A 16,703-nucleotide genomic window follows, 5' to 3' on the forward strand; every position below is an offset into this window, starting at 1 on the left:
CATCATGGGGTGAGGCTTTATGCAGGGTGTGTACCAGTCCCAGGTCCTTGTGCAGAGCTTGCAGTTGGTGTCCAATACCAACAGCATCCACCGGTGCAACACTCTGGGTGCTTATGACAGAGTCCGAGTGCTTTCAAATGCTTCCTGGTGATATTCAGCTTCTCCATCAGTGCCTTCCTACCATGTGTGCAGTGTGGCCACCTCATCTAAGAATCTTTGGAGCAACACTGATGTGGATAAAGCAAGGCTGAGTGGATTGTTGTTCCCGCTTGAATGTAAAGAATGAATGAAAGATCTTAACTGAAAGGTGCTGGAACCATTCTCTTAGGACAAAGGCAGAGCGGGAGACAGCCCAGATGAAGTCATGGACGTTCAAAGAGTTGAGTTGCTGTGTTTCCACAAGTAAAGACGCAAGCTGATATCTTGGTAATAAGAAAGGGTGGGGACGGTTATATTCTTAGGTTGCTTGTTGCCTTAAACCCTCCTGCTCTGTAATGCTAAATAAAACACATACTTAAATGATATAGCTCACTATTCCTCATCAGCTGCCCAAAGGGAGGAAACAGAGAGTTGTAAACAGCTGACACATGGGTGTAGCCAGCTTTTGATTTAATAGTGGAGAAAAGTGGCATTTTTCAGTCCGTGTTTGGGAAGGGTGAGATGCTGAACACATGAGATGGGCCTCCAGAAGTTCTGCAAATGCTGGAATAATATGGCTGAAACGTAGGCAGGATAAGGCAAATACCAGCTGAAATTTTTTCCCTGTAGTAGGTGCGGGCCTGAGAAATATGGGTGACACCAAAATGTTGGCTTTCCTGAAATTTTGAAGCCATTTGACTCTTTCTAAAAGCTCTGTGCAGATCAGATATTTTTAAGTGTATTGCCTCAAGCTCACAAGCTCACCATGGATTACCAGCTCTTGACAAGAGCAGTACCAGGCTCCTGGAGCTGTGGTGGCTGTGGTGGGTCTATAGCATCAAACAGGTAACTGAAGTAGCTATGTCCTGAAAGAGGGGACAGAGTACACATAATAGGTTGGTCTGACATCTTATGGATTTGCCAAGACACTAAGGAGATCCTAAGGTTTCTCCAGAGCAGCCATCTCGTAATAGTTGAGAACAAACTCAGTGTTCTCAGGTTATTACACTGAAGGGAAGGGAAGATGGTGCTTCCGGTGCACATTTACTCTCCAATTGTCCACTAGATTAGAGACAAGCAATTTGGAAGAGATCTCTGAGCAATCTGGTTTAGCTCTCTGCAGACATTCCTCTCCAGCCGCAAGCAGCTCATGAGCAGTTTGAACCCAGCTCTAGTGCCAGGGATCTGTCACCTCACTGGCAGCAGGGCTGGGCTGCCTCGTTGGCGATCCAAAATTTTGATGGTGTGAGGAAATGTGCATGCAGGGACAGCTGAGCCCAGGGATGCTGGGGTGCCCCGCATTGCCTCTGTGTCCCACAGAGGAATGGAGCAGACAAAGCAGCCTCTGGGCAGAGATGCTCTTGGTGGAGGTCAAACAGATGAGTTGAAATGGGTCTATAAAAATTATTGAGTCAGTCTACACTTATGTGCTATAAGGTATACAGAGTTCTGAGGATAACTAATGGAGATAGCGAGTTCATCACTTTAATACCCGAGTGTGATCTCCCAGAGGCTTGGAAGGCCTGCTGTCTCCTTTTATAGGTGGTGCACTGAGGTGCAAAGCTCCAGAGTCACTGGGGAGGAACATACTTGGACAAGTGTTTCCCATTAGGAAATGTTTATTTGTCAGACATGATTCCTTTCATGTTGTGTGTGTGGGAGCGTATCCATTTTAGCAAGATACTCTAGGAAATGTTTTCTTGGAATCAGCATGGAATTTCTGGCCAAAATGGTCCTTTATCATGGCAAGGTCATTCCTGGGCTGGCTGGGAAACTGTAGGTCAGGTCATGGACCTGAGACTGGCAAGACAGGGAATTAGAACAGGCGAAACGGTGCCCTGATCTTCAGTTCTGGCACTGTGATTTGTTTTTCATTGCATGCTTTTTGTCCTTTATTACAAGGGACAAAAATGTTGAGAAGTCCTGTTTTTGTCACAGTAGAGATGGGAAAGCTTCCAGACTCTCCAAGATATTGGCAAATGTTGGAAGCTGTTTCTAGCTCAGCTCAATCTACAACTTTCCCAAAGTCCCACGTCTGCTCTGTTGCAGAGTGGCATACTTAGCCCTGGTTTCCTACAAAGAAAATGATGTAAAGAAAACTATTTACTTTGGAAAATGACTGCCTAATCACATAGCTGGCACTCAAGAACTGGAGACTGAGCAGCCATGTCCTCTCGTTTTAACTTCATTGTCCTCTGTTTACAAGCTGGTCTGTCAGATTGGTCACACCTCTCAAATCTCAAGGCAGTAATTTTCCAAAATAAATAGTTTTCTTTACATCATTTTCTTTATATATATATATATATCTTTGGTATAACCAACTTAAACTCTTGCTTCTTCACGACTTTATGCCATTTAGGACCTCTGTAGGAGTCAGCTAGGTGTTTTGAAGCACTCTGTGGAAGACACCTCCCAAGCCAGCAAATCCAGAGCTTTGCTGTTGCATAAGGCACTATCTTATGGCACTGTGGGATTTGGGCTACCCAGAACCTCTGGGGACATCCACCTTAAGTTACTGGTCTTTGGCATTACCCAAACTGCACAGCTTCTCAGACTTCTCAAACTCTTCTCATCAATCCTGTTCTTCCCTCAAGTCTGCCCAAAGGTCAAAAAGGCGATGGAAATGGAAATGTTCAGGGGGGCAACCAGAGAACTCAAGTTTTGTTCAGATGAAAACCATCGAAACAGAGAGGTCCTCTGGACAGAGAGGTCAGAAGGTCATTGGCTTATTTTGCAGCCTTCTTAAAAAACTCCCTTTGGATCTGTTGTTCACCGCAGCTTAGACCGATTTTCATCCAGAATACCTCTTCATATTTTAATTTTGTTTTTATTTTATTTTATTTTTTATTTGTGAATTATTTCTCCTATATTTTACCAGGGGGAATCTAGTTTTCTCATCTTCTCCCTTCCTAATATTTCATATCTCTTTAGATGTCTTCGTACTATACCCATGCTCCCTGACTGAAGGAGTTACAGGCAAAATCCACAGTTGGCATTTCTAGCTTGCAGAGATTATATTTAGGTGGCTGTATACATTTCTACGTGCTGTAACTCTATTTACTTTAGAAGAAGAGCTCACAAGATTGATGAGTGAAGCAACATATTTAAAATATACATCTTGAAAATGCGTTAATGACTATATAGGCTATAGGTCCTTGTGGAAATAAGAAGAGTCATTCTTTTAATAAACAATGGAGCAAATCCAGTTTTTCTTCCTACTTAAGTTATTTCCAGCATATTCATTAAAATGCTACCAGATTCAATAATATTTGTCTCTTTCTTGGCTTCTTACATACATAGCTTTCTTCCATGACAACAAATCCAAGATTTTTTGGAGCCAAAGCAGGAATGATGATGTGTTTTTGTTGTTGTTGTTCTTCTAACCAGCTGTCTCTGCTCATCTTGCTGTCACTAGGAGAAGACATCTGCTTAGTACATTCAATATTTTCACTTTGATTCTCAACAGGGAGGTCAGAGCCTATGCGAAAATGTCCCCCAAAATATTTGTTACCACAAACATTTTTTTTAAGACTGGGGTACTTTGTTTACTCCGTGTAGGCTCCATAAAGAATTTAACTTATTCCCTTCCTGTAAAGCAAAGCACTCGTGATTTCAGTGCTAAAATCTGGACATGAGACATTCACCATTAGTGAGACATGGTGCAAGATACCAGATGGTGTAAAATACAAAGTCTAGTGGCTTCTGCTTTAATTATATCACATCATTCTGATGAGATACTATGAAGTTGCTTTTTTTCTCCCCACTAAGCTGAGACCCAGAGACTGAGGATTGTTAAGGAAATTATCAACTTCTTTACCAATTCTTTGTGCTAATTTCATCAAAAATTATTAGAAATATGGAGTAGTGCTAGTAATGGTTTGCCTATGGCCAAAGAGCTTCAGGCAGTTCTTTCTTCTAGACTCTAGCAACTCTCCTTCCTCATTAACCAAAGATGCAGTCTAGCAAAATACTTCAATCCTTAAATCCACCCTGTTCAATGGAAAGCTTAAACCTAAGCTAAAATCTCTCTGGGCTCAAATTGGATTTAAGCATGTCCTTAAAATGAAGTATGCTACACTGGCACATTGCTCAACTGTACTTCTCAGCATTGGGATTTAGCAGTTCTACAAAGCTTTACCATTTCTGTGGCACAGGCAGCTATGGCCTGGACAGTGGATGGAGCAGGGCAGGGAGCAGACCCTGATATGGGTTCAGGGAGGTTTATACACTCCTGAGGTACCCCAATGCTATTGCTGTGAGCTCAGATTTTGCATATGCTTCCAAGAATACCCTTTGGAGACCGAAGGGTCAAGTGTGCACTGCGTGCGTCTTGGTGGAAACAGGCGTCCTGCTGGCGAGGTGGGTGAAAAGTGCTGTGGTTTGGGGCAGAGGACTCTCCAGTTGATCCAAGGCTAATTGCATCTGATCTTTGTTTGAAAATTAGGTGGCAGCTCTCCCAAAAACACATGCTTAGTGTGTTTTCCAACTTCTCTGGCTTTTACCCACAGATGAATTAGTTCACCAGGTGGGCGACTTTCCTGTTGTTCTGAAATTGTTGCTAGTGAGGGAATACGTCAGATCCCCACAACTCCATCTGATTAAGAGCTGAATTGCAGCAAAAGTGACTTGGGTTAGAGATAAAGATAATTTATCTAACTGTGAAGCTTTGGAATGGATTCTCCAGATATTCTTACGAGCAGGGTAGGTGAACCTCTGTCGGGTATGGTTTAGGCAGTGCTGCTTCTGCTTTCTGGTCTGAGAGATGCAATTCATGTGGCTTCCCAAAGGCTCTTCCTGTCCTAGTTTTTTTTGGTGAGTTTTGCATCTGAAATCTCACTGAGAAGGAGAGACCCAAAACTCTGAAAAGCAAGGTTTCACCTGCTGACTTCTGGAAACTTTGCACAGAAAAGTGCACCCTCTGATGGGAGGTGTGTCTTTCTCTGCTCAAACCTTGTGCTGTGGGTTTATAAGGCTCCTCCAGACACAGGGAAGTGAATCAACTGGTCTAAAGTCACACAACAGAGGGAAAATAGGAGGAGAAGCCAGGTTTCCAATCTCCTAGTCATGCACCTTAACCACTAAAAAACTTAATTTCCTTGACTTAATACTGGCCCAGGCTGACTCCTGTATTCCTGCCTCCTGAGTGGTCTATGCAATGTCAAACATTTCAGTCTTTTGCTGTTTAATTCATTTTGCTGCTATGGTGCAGGGTGCGGTAGATATTACCAAAGGAATGATTGTATGTTTGCCAGTATTTTTGATTCTTTCCAGGCAAAGAACAGATTTTCACAGCCAGGCTCAACACCTTGAATTTTCTACTTTCATTTCCAAAGTGTATGATATTGGTCATGATAGGAAACTGGAAAAAAAAAAAAAGAAAATTCATGCTTTGTTTGACAAGGCAGTGACCATTCTGGGCAGCACGTTACAAGGGTAATGGGCTGCAAATCAAACTTCTGCTGCTGAGCTGCAGAGGATTAGTCACAGTTCATCTACCTGCAAAATGGAGGTAGTAGTAGTTACTATCTTACACTTTGGAGGCTCAAAGCTTAAAACTTGTGGGATCATTCAAAGGAGGCTGCTATGGATGGGCAAAGTATTTTATCTTCTGTTAACAGGACTGGAAAATTGCATAAGCTTGATGGATAAAGAAGCAATAATTGTTGGATATGGGACAAGGAAAATATTTGACCACTGGTTTTCTCTGAAATACTAAATGGAGAACACTTGTCTCTCATCTTAGGCCAAACGTTTTTTTTTAGTGTTCAGATGCTTCCCCTAGATACCAATTGACACAACACTAGGGCTGTTGCAGATCTGCAAGAAAGCTCAAACAGAGAAAAAAAATCCAGGCAATAGTTCCTGTGTGTATCTGCTTCTCAGGAGCATTACAAATCTGGGCTCCATTGAGAGCCTCACCATGCTGAGGTTGACAGACATGAGTGCCAGGCAGTCCCTGGTGATGACCACCCGCTCCTGGTGGCAGAAAACCCCATCATGAGTTGTCCTTGGAGGGCAATCCAGGAGCATGACCTTGCAGCCCAGTGGTCAAAGCGCTCAGATGGAAGGAGATAGGTGAACTGTAGATTCTGGAGGGAGGGAGCTGAACTCAGGTTTATAGGGCCTTGGGTGAAGGCTTTGGCTGCTCAGCTTGAGCTGGTTCTACAGTCTCATCCACTGGTGCTCTAGAAAGCAGCTGTGCCCGTGTCTTTCACAACAGGCCATGTTCACAGAGCACTGCTGGCACTCTAGGTACAACTACAGCATGGGGCCCTGGTGACTCATGCACTGTTCAGCTTTGGTTTTGGATCTCAGCAGGGTTTAAACACAGGGTAGGTGGCTGGGAAAAGGCTTGGGTATTTCTAGTCATAGTCGTAATGCTTAGAAAACGCCTGTGACCATGACTGACAGGCTCATGCAGATTTGGCTGCAGTGCTTCTAAGACAGCATCTGGCCCTGGCAGCCCTCTCTGTTCCTGGGGGGATTTTAGCACCCCTGGTACACGGGGGCCACCACAGGGCACCAAATCAACTGCAGACAGGGGGTGTGCACTGAGGAGTCAATTTGGGATATACCGTGCTTCCCCTCCTGTGGGGCCTGCCAGGGAAGGGGTGCTTGTCAGGGCAGGGTGATATCTCCTGGGGTCTCTGATCTGGAAGCACACTGACTTTGGCAGCCAGGGAAGGTGAAGAGAGGCTGAATCACAATTCTCTACTCCAGCTTCTTAAGTCTTTTAAGCACTTATTGTCCTTTTTGGGTCCTTACGTGTAGACTTGCCCTCCTGGGGCTGTCAAGGACTGTCTGTGGACATTAAAGCTGGTAATGGGATAAGATTGTAAACATCTTCTGAAAGCAAACAGCAGAGCCCTTTATTGTAAAAATGAAATACATTTAAAGTGCCTAAAAACTCATCCAGAAATCTCTTTCCAAATGAGTAAGGCTTGGCAGTGCTCCCCTTCACAGCCTGAACACAATGTAACCCTTCTGTCTTCCCCTTCTCTTCAGGGCAGATGCAGATACTGAACAGCTACTTAAAGGGTAACATTCCATTATAAAAACAATCACACTAAAAATCCCAATTATTTTAATTGCAGTCCTTAGAAATAGCCACAAAACAATCAAACAGAAAGCAATCAGAAAATAGTTTCCCTTCCCCCTCTCCTTAATATTCTCGACAGGTTTTGTTCTGAATCTCTGAGCAGGCAGCTCCTTTGGAACTCCCAGCACCTTTTACCTCCCCTCACCTTGTCCTTCGCCCCAGCTGTGGAAGAACAGAGAGAAAGTTAGTTGGAAAGCACCCAAAAAATCACAGGAGCCCTGAACAAAACTTCCCTATGGAAAGTTGGATCCTGCAAGGCACAGGGTGCATTTCTGGGCCTAACGCTTCCCCGGCCCGGGATGCAGGGCAGGAAGGTGATGCTCGCAGGGTCGGAGCCGCCTCCAGCCCCGTTTTCTCCCCTGCCAGGTACCGGGAGCCGCTGCCCCCCGCCCCCCCTCCGCCGCGGCGCAGCGCAGCCCCCTCCCGCCGTGCGGCCGCCCCGGCCCCGGCCCCGGCCCCAGCCCTTACATGGACAAATCTGCCTGCAGGGAAAGACAGGAATTTGGGCCCTTGACGTCAGCCGCGGGCAGAGCGCGGCAGCCCGGCGGAGCGGGAGGCAGCGCCCGCCGCTTTCGCTTTTAGTTTCGGGGCCGCGCCGCCGAGCTCGGGGCCGCCGGGCCCCCCTTCCCTGCACCGGGGGGAGGTAAGGGCTGGGGGCTGGGGGGGGGGGCGCGGCAGGAGGGATGCGGGAGCGGGGGATGCGGAGGGGCCGGAGGAGCGGCGGGAGGGATGCGGCGGGGCGGGGCGCGGGAGGGGCTGCCCGGGGGGCAGCGGCGGGCACGGGATGGGGGTACCCGGGCGGGAGCGCGGGAGGGGCCGCCCGGGGGACGCGGCGGGGCAGCGGCGCGGGGCGCGGAAGGGGCCGGCGGGCGGGCGGAAGGAAGGAAGGGGCCGGCGGCGCGGCCGGGGGCGGGCGGCGCGGGGCGGTCCCGGGGGGGCGGTCCCGGTGCCGCCCCCGGCCCGCCCCCCCCCCCGCCACCTCCTCCCGCCGCCGCCGCCGCGCTCGCCTCCGCTGCCTCCTCCCCCGAGGTATTGTTGCAGATAATAACTTGCCCCCTTCCTCCCCCCCTTCCCACCCCCCTCCGCCCGCCGAGGCAGCTGTGCCACAGCTGGAGCCCCCGGCCGGGGCGGGGAGCGCTGCTCGGCCGCCCGGGGGGGCCGCCCTGGCTCCTCCCTCCGCCCGGGGCGCCGCGGCCGCCGGAGGGGGCCGGCCCGGTGCGGGGCGAGCTCGGCCGCGGGGCGGGGGCAGCGCCGGGCATGGGGCAGGGGCAGCTCCCCGGTGCTCGGGCGGCCCCTCCGCACGGCTCCCCCTCGGCGCCGGCGGGCGGGCCGGGGTCCCCCCGGGCGGGCGGGCTCGGTGCCGCAGGTGCACCTGGCCCGAGCAGGGGCCACCGCCCCGCCCCGAGCCCCCGCCAGCCCGCGGCCGGGGCTCGTCGTAAGTAACAAGTTGAATAAAGCCTCGGCGGCTTTTTATACGCCGGGGGAGGCCCAGCCTTGCCCGCCAGGTGAGGACGGAAAAGTTTCCCAGACCCTGACGTCACGCAGGGCTTTTTTTTTTTTTCTTAAATATATGTAGGTTTTTTTTTTCTTTCCCCTTTTCTTGCCCTCCCATTCTGAACAGGCTAACCTTGCCCCTGACGTTGTTCAGGAGCACTCCCCGCGCCCCGGGGCTGTGCTTGGGAAGCAGGCAGCGCTCCCGAGGAGGCGTTGATGGAGAAACTCCTGCCGTAATTGCTCTGGCTACTGTACCTCGAGGTGCAGCTTGGCCCTGCTGGTGAAACAAACGAGAGTTGGAGCCTCCCGCTTTGTTTTGTTCATTTTTTGTTTGTTTCTTTTTTCTACACGTGATGGAGTTGGCTTTTTGGGCCAGTTGTGTGGTTGTTTGGTTAGTTTCCTGTTTGTTTTCTTTCTGTTTTGCTAGGCAATTGGTTCACGAAAGTTTACCAATATGTTGATATGTGTTCCTGCACATCCACAACACCTTTGGCCCTCTGCACAAAGTGGTTTTGACCCAATGCAAAATGCAAGATCTCACATGGAAGTGTCAAGTCTGTGGAAATACTCTAGATTTGAGGATTCCTTTGCTTCCATGTACTCATTTGCCTAAAGAGTTTGTGCTCATTCATTCCAAGAGTGATTTCTGGGGCAAGATCTGAGAGAGTGGGAAATCCCTGAAGCGGGGTGATACAGCAGGTGCTGGCTCACCAAGTAATTGCGTATATGGGGTATTAGGAAGGTATGGGAACATGCAGAGCTCGGGAACAGGACACAACGTTTCATCTCTATGTTAATAATGTGGCTGTATTCATGCTGAAAAATGTTGGCCCCTGTCCTGTGTTTAGCCAAGCCTGCTGTGCACCAGCACAGACTGGGGATGTGAGGGACTTTCTAATTATCCCCACCCTTGCTGCACCAGGACTGGCCCACACAAGGCTAAATAATACTCTGGGATTTCCCTTGGGAAGTAAGTGCATCTGTGGATAAAGATTTACTGTTGAAAACTTCTCTCTGTTGGCCTTCTCTGTCTCCCCCTGCCCACCTCATGATTTTTCTTCCTATTGCTCCTGAATTTATTAGCTCTGTTATTCCCCTGTTCAGTTGTTTAGCCTTTGTTGGAGGGTTTTTCCCTGCGGGATGGGCCGCAGATGATCGTGTGGGTGGTGGCCATTGAGCCACCTGGCACTAAGCCCCTAGCTCTGTATCTAATCCTTCCCGTAACTTTATTATGATGCTGGTGCTGCTAATGGGCCCTTCAGTCCTGTTGCCCATTGTTTCACAGGTGGTTTTCCTTTAATTGTTTTATTCAGGTTTTCTTTTTCCACCTGAGTCAGCTTGTGTAGGTTGTTAAGAAAAACTGCCATATCAGGAACACTTGGGTCTGGGATAGTGGCAGCGCTCAGTTGCTATCACTAATGGTGCTAGGGACTTTCCTGCCATCAGATGTCTTCTGATCCTTGTAGGCTCCTTTCCCTACCCTGCAGTTAGAGGACCTGTTTGGAGCACATGTGTTGCTGAAGGTCACCATAGTCTTTTTGGGCATCTCTGGGCTGTAGACTAATGCCTTGTGCTGGGCAAGAGAGTCGCTTCCCAGAAGTCAGTCCCACCACGTGTATTTTGTGGCCACGGGCATGTTGGCTGTGCGTGTCCCTTGTTGCCAACAGTCCTGCATACAACGGTGTGCAGTCCTTGTGTGCTGCCTGGGTAAACTCTTGGGTGGAAATGGAGGATGTGTCCAGGAAAATGAAGCTATAACTGTGTCTTATTGAAGCGTCTGTAGGTATGGCCCCAAGCTGCTATGAATTGCAGCTGTACAGTCCTGTGGTGCCCGGGTTGGTGAGAGGTACTGCCGTTCTCCTGGTGTAGATGTCTCTGTCTTGCAAGCCCTGCTCACCTGGTGTGGTTGGGACTGGCTGGGCAGAGATGCTGGTACGGAGCTGGGTGAGAAGCTCTGATTCCTGTTGCATAGAGGTGAGTTTTTCACCTTTGGAGCATGTTTGGAGATCAGTCTGCATGTCAGGGCAGAATGCTGGTGAGCATGCCTGTCTTGGTGCGAGTTCCCACTCTTTGAGTCTTGTCCCTTGTTCCTGTTTCATGGAGCAGTTATCCAGCTTTAGGGGATAAAAGTATTGAATGGTCTTGTCTGTCATGTGCTGTCTTCAGACCAGGACAAACTGGCCAAAGCCTGGCTTTAGACTGGCAGGCCAGAAGGAATTTCCAGGTCTGGTATCCTGGCAATCATGGTTAGTTTACCTGCCTTGTCTCATGGAAATTTGCAGAGCACATTGGATTTCAAAGTTGCATTGCTCTGAGTAACACCTTTAGCTGTGCAGTGTTAGTGAGGTAATGGGCAGAATGAGGAACTGGTGCAGTGTAATTCAAGCTTTCAAATAATGTAATGGCAGATTCAGTTGTGTATCCCTTGCCAAAGCACTTGTTTCTCTAGGATATTCAGGGGGTGAAGCTCCAGAACTGGACTAGTGAGTTTTGCAAGGCACCTAGTAGTGTTGGCTGCTGTATCAGTGGAGCTGGAGTGCTTTTATATGTATCATATGATACGATCATCAGTATGTACTTTTAATTATAACTCATAGTAAGAATTACAGTGTAAGGGTTCATGGTCAGAGTGGAGACACTGCTCAGTTTTGAAGCCTGGCTGTTGCCTTGTTAAAATCACTGCTTGTGTCCTACCTGTATAATGTCTGACTGTAAAACTTAAGTAATGCCCTTGTGATCAGTGAAACTTTGTGTATGCAGTTTTGGAGAGGGATAATAAGAACAGTGGGGAGCTGGAAAACTGAGAGATTTTGACCAGCAGTATGGGACTGCTCCTATTAAGAGGACACATGTTAAAAAGGTGTCACAGAAACAGTGCTGTGGAAAAGGGGTGCCTGTTTCTTTGTACAAATGCAAACTAAGGTGAAAGTGGCTAAGAAAATTAAGTGCTTTTCAGTGTAACTAAATGGTGGCATTTATCATGCAGGATGTTGCTGAGAACAAGAATTTAGCCAAGTCTGAACAGGAGATTGGATGATTGTATGAATGTCAGGTACATTCAGAATTATACCAGCTAATGGTGGTGCCCATTGTATCATAAACATCTATTTGGAAAGAAGAGAATGTTTTGTGTAGGTTTCCATGAAGCATCTCTTGCTGACTGTAGCTAGAGAAAAGCAGTAGCTTGGGTGGATGACAAATTGTTCCAAGAAGACAGTTTCTGTGTGTCTGTGGAAACATACCCTCAGGGTGCCTACAGTGGTTTCTCTATTCCTTTGCCCATCATGGTTGTGTGAACAATACATCCTCAGTGGTATTTTGTTACTTGTCAGGTCTCTGAAAGCCTGACCCACAGAACTCTTCCTCCCTCCTAATAAAATAACTTTTCTGTCTCTGATATGACTCTGAGCAACACTTGTACCCTCTACTCCGGCTGGCACCAGACCATGCTGGGTTTCACCTTTGGCTGGTTGTCCAGGCACTGGTGTGGTCTGTGGCAGCCCTGGTGATCCATTCAGGTGGAGGGAAGTCCCTGTGCCATGCATGGAGGGGTTTTAAGGGTGGCTTCAGGATGATGAAGAGATATACAATGGCCAAGAGCAGGACTCGCTGGTCCTTGTGAGTCCCTTCCAACTCAGGATATTCTATGATTCTTTAGGTACGTCTGTGCTTTTTGGGTACATTTTTTCTTTTTTGATGAGGAGAAGCTTTCAGGGAAGCAATATGAATACCAAGTCCATGTGACCCACCAGAAGCCTGGGATTCAGCGTCTGTGTTTGCTCTGTGCACATCAGAGTGAGACAGTGACGCTCCTGTCTGCTTTCGGTCCTCTGCCTTTTCACCCCCCTGGCTTCATCATCTCCCTTTGCTCTCTCTCTCGTAGCAGGGTAATTCTGCTAAAAGCTAGAGAGCTTACTGGAACTGCAGCCAGAACAAAGTGGGCAGGAACAAAGGAGATGGAAACCATAACTTACCGAAGGATGTGGGTTCTCTGATGGACAGATTCACAAGGAACAGTACCTTTAAAGAGCGTGGGTTATAGGTAGGAAAATACAGAGCTCGAAATTACAAACAAGGGTTCCAGAGGAAGGATTGGAGGGAAGGTCTTGTTATTGGCTTCCATGTGTGCATTGGGATGCTGGAGGAGAGCATCAGTAAAGTTTGAAGAGCTCTGTGTTTTCCTCTTTTTGATTTAGAGAGCTCTTTGTTTTGTAAAATAGAAACAAACAGAGAAAAGAAAACAGCAAATCAAACCGAAAACCACAGACCAGAAAAAATCCCCACAAAATGTAAAAGCTTTTGAGAGCTTGTGCCTGCCTACGAAGTGAAGTTTAGCGGAGTGTAGGGTTGGCTCTTTTCATTCATTCTGCTTCTGGGCATGGCTGGCCAGGTAGGGCTGGTGATGTTTCCAGTCCAAACGTGCAAAAAACCAAAAGCCACTACCCACACTTAATCGTTGCAATTAAGGTTATTGGTAGAGACAACTCAGTGGAGATTCTGATTTGATCTCCAAAAGCTGGTTTTGATCAGGTTCTGAGCAACTGCAGGAGCTGGCATGAAAATGATAATTTTTAAGTCGCTGTCAGCAAGTCTCTGTCATTTTAGACTGTCAGTATCTGTTGTTGGGATCTGTGGGTGACAGTGACACACACGTGTGAGTCAGAAGCACTCTCGAACTATCACAATATGCTCAGGGAAGGAAAACAAACATTGTTGGAGTTGTGGGCTGCTGATAAACTTTTCTTAGACAAAGTTATAAGCTTTTGAGTGTCGCAGGCTGTTAGGATGTTTTCTGTTGCCCTTGATGCCATAAGGGAACCCCATAATACAATGATTCCTCAGCAAACCCATAAATTACTTAGTTTAGTTTGTGGGGAGTTGGGATGCTTGAGGGTCTCTGGCTTATGCCAGCTTTGTTTCTGGGTGATAGTCCATCAGCCCTCCTTGGGGTTTCCAGATCTGTCTGGGAGAGATCCTGTTTTGTGCCTAAGTGGGTTTATGCACATAAGCATCCTCTAAGTAGGTGCTATTCAGCACTGGGCTGCCTTCCTCCCAGTGTTCCCTCTGCTCAGTGATGCCACAAGGCAGGCAAACTTCTGCCAAGTCCTGGATGATTGTGCAGCCAGTGGAATAGTTAGTCGAGATTAAATATGGGCATTATCTTTAGGTAATAAAGTATCTCTTTAGGTAATAAAGTATCTACTAACTTGCCATAACTGTGCTGTTTAATGTCTATTAAAAGCCCCACATACTTCATTCACTGGATGAAATTTAATAGAAGTTCATCTAAGCATTTATTGCTTATTTAATTTAAAAATAAGTTGATCTCCACTACTGGAGTAACAGGCGCTAAGGATTTAATTAACATTTAGTAAACTGTCCTGTTAGCTCTGAATTGCAGTCAGGCCTTGTTTATGCATCAATTTGTAACTCCCTCCCTGACTACCCTTTTTTTTTTTTTTTTTTTTTTTTTTTGGACAGTTGATCTCATTGTGGGGAGCTGCAGTTGTCTCTTCTCCCCCTGCTCCTGATCTCTCCTCAGCTGGAGAGCTTGTGCATTGCCTTGTGGCTGGGGGCTGAAATGCTGCTGAGGAGCGAGGACCCAACTCCTTTATTGTGGGACCAGCCCAGACAGCTGGGCAAAGGCAGGTGGGGTGGAGGAGGCTGACAAATCGTGCCACAGGCCTTGAAGAAGGGTTTGTGGAGCCCGATGGGGTGGGTAGTGTTGCACTGCGTGGTGGGGTAGAAGTGGTCCAGCTCCAAACCTTTCTTAAACACAACAGAGCAAATTTAAGATGTCTCCTGTAGGGCTCTTTCAGTGATGGAAAGAGCTGCATGGAACTCAGGTGGGTGAGGTTTGTGTTTTGAAAGAGAAATGTTGGGATGTTGTTACAGGCGACTTACAAGTAGTTCTGCTGCAGTTGCTGTGTTCATTGTACCCCAGCTGAGGTGGTTTCTATCTTGGTAATGTGCATGTTCATCTTCAATGTGCTGTGTGCACTTACCCTAAGGAGTTCTCTGTTTCAGTAGTTTATTACCTCACTTTAACAGATTTAAATTACTCCACTTAGTGAGGCAAGCTTGTATGAAAGCAAGGAGTCTCCCAGACAGTGCAGGCAGCAGAGACTGGTTTGTGAGAGTGATTGAATTAGCAGCTGATAAGTGGTTGTAGCTCCAGCTACTGCATCATCAGTGCCTCACTCGCCTGGGTGTCAGTGATGTTCCTGTTCAAGCTCAGCGCTGAAGGACATCAGCTGACTTGGATTTAACACGTCTCATTGTTTGAGGTAGAGACTTAATTTGCCTTCCATGGGTTTGGGCAAATCTTGAGAGATACCTCAAGCCATTACTGTGGGCAAGACAAGTCTTTAATCTGGATTTCCCTAGAAAAATGGATAGTGGTTGTGGCAGCCACATGGCAGACCTGTAGTTCATTGCATGCACTGAACTTTGTTAAAAGAATGGTGTTAAAGTTGCAAAGTCCAAGTGCTCCAGAGCTATGAAATGCTAGAATGAAGGTGGTTGATGAAACCTTAATTTCAGCTTCACCTGCAAGCAGGTATTATGATATAGACAATTGATTGCCAGAGCACCTACTCTTTGCGTCCAGAGTGGAAGGTGATACTTAATGAGCAGCTATTCAGTTGCTTTTCTTTTTGTGCACTGTGTGGCCCCAAGCCTTATTTACCACGTACTATTCAAACTCGAGATGGAATGCAGAATTATTAATTTCCTTTGTATTTTTCTCAAGTACTCTTTGATCTTTCATTGGAGTACTTTGCAAGTTGCAGGAGTGATTTTTGTAGTGCCTTCCCAAGGTGAAGGAAAATTATTACTAATTTACTGATGGGACACAGAGACTTGGAGAGGAGTGAAACTAGTTGTCGCACGTCACCCCTAACACTGCAATCATGGAGAAAAAAACCCATTTAGATCAGGGTTGTTCTCTTAAGTTTGCAGTCATAACTGATAATAAAGCAGAGAGATTGTTGGAAAGAATTGTTTGTAATTACAGACTGAAGTTAGCATCCTTAGTGCTCAACTCTGGAGATTAGTCTGAACTGTTCACTGCAGTGATGCCTATCTTTACAGTCCATCTCCTCCATCTTTTCCACTTGTACCTGCCTCTTATACGTTATCATCATTATCCTTTACTAAGGGGCAAGAGCTGTACTTATCTTGCATGGGTATTGAAATGCCTTGATTAGTGTGAAAGCTGGTCTTTGCCTCTGGCATTTGGAGGCTAGATCAGCTTAATGCTGTTGAAGCTGAAATGTGGTGGTGAGCAGGTCCAAAAATGAGCCACAAAGATGGCTAAGGTCCAGGTGGTATTTATGTATAAAAACATATTTCAAGGAGTAGAAGTAATGGAGACTTCACATCATCTGCTCGACACTTCCTCAGTGGCTTGTTTCCCTGGTACAGTATGACTGACATTTTTTAGGGTAGTTTAAGCTTCTCTAAAAGCTGTGGTCCTTCTCTATCATTTCTGATCCTGCAGGCTGTTTTTTGGGAGAATGAGAATTATGCCTTCTCTAGAACAGTTCCACTTCGGTGCTTTCTCAGAGAATCCATTTCTTTTTTTGAGTTCTTTGGGATGCACGGAGCTGAGCTTGGAAAACACGGCATTGCATCTTTGCCATTTAAGGAGGTCTTGGTGAATCTTCTGCATAGTAAGTTTGAAATTCAAGTGTCTGAGTAATCCAGCTGAACTCTGCAGCTACTTGTGTGCCTGAAGATAAGCAAGTGTTTTAGCACTGTCCTGTACCCAAATCCTGATTTGCCCTCAAGGCAGACGGGTGGGGAACAACTGAAGAGCAGAAGGGTTAAAGTTACCTAAGGAGATGTCTGACTTATTTTCTGCTGTAGCATGTAGTGTGACTGTAGCCTTGCTGCAATGAAGAGTCAGCCTCATACAGTGCAGCAGATCATAATGTGAGTGGTGCAGACATTTGCAAGCTTTTAACAGTGG

General features: G+C 47.0%; 1 protein-coding gene and 1 long non-coding RNA gene across 11 annotated transcripts in view; one reads left to right on the top strand and one right to left on the bottom strand.

The window, feature by feature from the left end:
• Nucleotides 1–7,205: 7,205 nt before the first annotated feature.
• LOC127468772 (uncharacterized) lies at nt 7,206–7,782 on the bottom strand. The gene is made up of 2 exons (XR_007903675.1): nt 7,706–7,782; nt 7,206–7,399 (listed from the first exon to the last, which is right to left on the bottom strand). It is a non-coding gene; the product is annotated as an uncharacterized LOC127468772 (long non-coding RNA).
• The window catches only part of LPP (LIM domain containing preferred translocation partner in lipoma), a 331,679-nt gene continuing 322,740 nt past the window's right edge, over nt 7,765–16,703 (top strand). For 5 of the 10 annotated variants that reach the window (XM_051782314.1, XM_051782309.1, XM_051782311.1 and 2 more), the window contains exon 1: nt 8,193–8,266. The gene's annotated coding sequence lies outside the window, so the exon portion shown is untranslated. Of the gene's footprint in view, nt 7,881–8,192; nt 8,267–8,468; nt 8,743–16,703 lie in introns of those variants that run through there. The other 5 variants (XM_051782312.1, XM_051782316.1, XM_051782313.1 and 2 more) reach the window with 2 other exon arrangements.

The sequence above is a fragment of the Manacus candei genome, unplaced genomic scaffold (assembly GCF_025592945.1).
Source record: "Manacus candei isolate 608988 ecotype Guabito, Panama unplaced genomic scaffold, ASM2559294v1 h1tg000015l, whole genome shotgun sequence".
In the NCBI taxonomy this organism is placed as follows: domain Eukaryota; kingdom Metazoa; phylum Chordata; class Aves; order Passeriformes; family Pipridae; genus Manacus; species Manacus candei.